This window comes from Pseudomyrmex gracilis, unplaced genomic scaffold (genome assembly GCF_002006095.1).
Source record: "Pseudomyrmex gracilis isolate BER0280 unplaced genomic scaffold, ASM200609v1 scaffold_65, whole genome shotgun sequence".
In the NCBI taxonomy this organism is placed as follows: domain Eukaryota; kingdom Metazoa; phylum Arthropoda; class Insecta; order Hymenoptera; family Formicidae; genus Pseudomyrmex; species Pseudomyrmex gracilis.
Window position 1 is genome coordinate 17,028 of NW_018020649.1, and position 3,471 is coordinate 20,498.

Below are 3,471 nucleotides of genomic sequence, written 5' to 3' on the forward strand. Positions count from 1 at the left end.
TACTACCCTTACGATATCGATCGCGTGTGCAGACTCACCTGACTCGCGTGCGTAATCCTGGAGAAACGTGGTGCGGAGCGAAGAACAAAATGTGCTAATCTATGTGTCGTCGTCGTCGTTTTTTTGAATCACCGCGGGATTTGTCTCTTTTCTGCTTCTCCGATATCTTTCGTGTATTCGCGGGATTTGTCACAATGGACGGCGCGAACCGCTCTTGTTTCTTCCTGCCTAATTTCCGACCGACCGCTGAGCGATCAAACAGAGCACTGACTGGCCCGTCTACTAAAGCATCTTATTATTGAATTGGATGGTCCCCGTGGTCTGACATCAGACCATGTGATGACGACCAATAGAAGCGCGACTTCCGTGAGCGCATGCGCGTCTGTGCAACGCGCGACAATATCCCGTAGGCTGATGTCACGAAGCAGGAGTGCGTTCGACTTGACCTGTCCATCGAATAAGCTCACTTGTTGCAATCGTGATCGGTGGATTTGTGAGCATGTGTCTGTCACATGCTGCAACGTCTTGGTTCCCCACATTTTTCCGTTTTTACGTGATACCAGCATTATCGAAAGTAACGATAACGTTACTATGGCGCGAATACCGGTTGGAAGCACGTGAAACGAAAAGGATCGATACCGCATATGCGCGCCGCGCCTTTTAGCTGCTTTTGCGTCGCGGAACGTGTCCGTTTTTTGTGTATTTTTAATTATTTATATTTTTATGTATATAATCGCAAAAGTGTCGTTTTATATTCTATAAACGATCAATCGTTCAATCGTACAATCGCGATGACGCAAACTTCGATTTCGATTTCGATTGCAACGACCTTGCGATAAGAAAGTATATATACTCTTTGTGATCATGCGATCGGTTGTACAAAAATTAACAGCAATGATAATGTGTGTCTGTGACTTGTGCAGCAAAAAATGCGACAAAAAATTTTGTGATAAAACAATCGAAAAAGTTGGAAAATTAATATCAAACAAATTTTTATTGATTAGTTTTTCAACTGCTAATGCTAGTAAAAATCTAGTATCTGATTTTGTGCAACATTTTACACATTTATACGTCTTGCTTACATTTTTCATACATTTATTTTAAATAACAATATATGATATATTTATTAATGAAAAAAAAAATCATTTTTTCTTTGAAAATTTTTAGATGTTTATTACAATTAAAAAATGATACTACTCACGTGTCATTACGTCATTTGATTTTACCGATACTAAAGCTGCGTTCACCGCCAGTACTCGAAATCTATAGCATATGTAAAGTATAGATTTTTACTGGCAGTGAATATCAGAGCGCATCTAACCATCTTGATACAAAAAAAAAAAAAAAAAAAAAGAGAAGAAGAAAAGAAAAAAAAACAGCTGATTGTATTTTCCCAGAATTAGAATTCTATTCGATGTCCATTAGACGTCAACAATTCCAAAGATTTTCATTTTATTTACAATTAAAATTTTTTTATGTATTTAACTACTAAATATTCTTCTATTTTGTTCACACTAGGTAAACTTGAATTGTAAATTATCTATTGAATTGTAATTATCTGTTAATTAGCATGTAGATATAGAATTTCAGAACACTGTGAACTATAAACGTACTAAAGAATTATTTTGTATGTATAATTGTGTGTGTATGTATACATAACTCTTATATTTTTTCGTGCACAAGAAGCATTCTCAACCATGTGTTCGTCGATCACTTCAAGTACACTTTTTTTAGGCTTCGATATCTCGCGATCATCTTTGGATTTTAAAATGTCAACCAAGAAAAAAGTTTCTACACTTTTTGCAAAAACTTGTTTCTGTGTAAACACACGGTTTATTTTTTATGCAACAAGAAAAACCGTCTTAGATGTGTAACACGCAAAAGCATTCATATTTTTAGTCTTGAATTTGCCGATATGACTCAAAAGAAAACCGTACAATATATCTTAATATAAATATATTCTTTTGATTCTCTACATGTCTTTGTAGAGTCAGAAATATTTGCTTAGTTTTAAATGAAGTGAAGATTTTGTTTATTTTTAAATAAATATAAAGTTTAGCGATTTTTCTAGATTTTTTCTCGTTTCTAACATTATAAAATCGAAAATTTACGCAAGGTATTGAAGATCTTTTTCGCGACTTTCTTTTTTTTTAAGGTTCTTATTAACAAACATATTTGTGTATCTACATATATATTTTTGTTAATAAAAATAATATATATAGTATAATTTATTAGATTCTTAATAAGATTTTTTTGTATTTTGCTTAAAATGCATCGCATTGATATGATTCTTAAAAGTTGTACCGAGCGTATATTATAATGCTATGTATCATTTGTGCCAAATACACAAATTGATATAATAATAACTAATAGCATATTAAACGGAAAGAAAAAAATAATATGTATCGAAAAAACTGTTTGCTATTCATATATACACAGTGTTCGACAATTACTTTAAAATCTCTCGTAAGCCTTGTAAATGTCATGTCTCGTAGCTAGAAGGAGTAAAACTGAATCGAAAAGTCCTGAATCAAAACCATTTTTTTCTATTACATATAATAAAGGAGTAAATTATTGAGTAAATCAGGCCAATCAGCGTCGACCTTTAGCCAGGCGCACGTCAGTGAGCCGCGCGCCTGGTGTGCGTGAGCGCTTTACGTGGCTCACTGATGTGCGCCCGGCTAAAGGTCGGTGCTGATTGACCTGATTTACTCACTAATTAAAGAAAAAATGGCTCAGGACTTTTCGACTCAGTTTTACTGCTTCTACTTGCCTACGAGAGATTTTGAAGTAATTGTCAGACATCCTGTATATTCATTTTATACTCATGCACGTTTTTAGTATTTGAACGTATAATATAATATGTTGTTTTATTTATTTGGATGAGCAACAAGATCACGAATATATATAGTGTATTTAACATAAATATTTGTGAATTAGTAAATTTTAAGAAACGCGTTATTTGTTTCTTTGTCGCACATTAATAACCTACTTACACAAACAAAAATATACCTACTTATACATAAGATTAATGTATGTTACAGACACACATTTAAATTTAAAGACAAACGTTGCTAAATTAAACAAGATTTTCAATAATGATTTTAACTAGTTTCGTTATTATATATTTACTGAATTGTTTTTTGAATTTTATAATCAACGAAAAAAAATGCCTTTTGAAAGCTTTTTTCAGTTATGCTTATTCTCAGATCGGTATTTCGTAATCGATCTTTTATATTTATCTTCAGATAAACAAACCATTTTATTGACATAAGATATATATAATTGAATTCGCTCGTGATATTAACAATAACCTAACAATAAGTATAGATAAATATAAACAATCAAGGTCTGTTACGAGCTTTAATAGATCTTAAAATTTATTAAAGAAACAAAACGCAGAGAAATAAAAATTAAATTTACAAATAACAAACGTTTCGGCTCTTACTTGAGCCCTCTTCAGTGTAACAA

General features: G+C 32.4%; 1 protein-coding gene across 1 annotated transcript in view; it reads right to left on the reverse strand.

The window, feature by feature from the left end:
• The window catches only part of LOC109854413 (fatty acid synthase), a 14,463-nt gene extending 14,172 nt beyond the window's left edge, over positions 1–291 (reverse strand). Inside the window, exon 1 of the mRNA XM_020427474.1 lies at positions 39–291. The gene's annotated coding sequence lies outside the window, so the exon portion shown is untranslated. The remainder of the gene's footprint in view (positions 1–38) is intronic.
• Between the last annotated feature and the right edge of the window lie 3,180 nt (positions 292–3,471).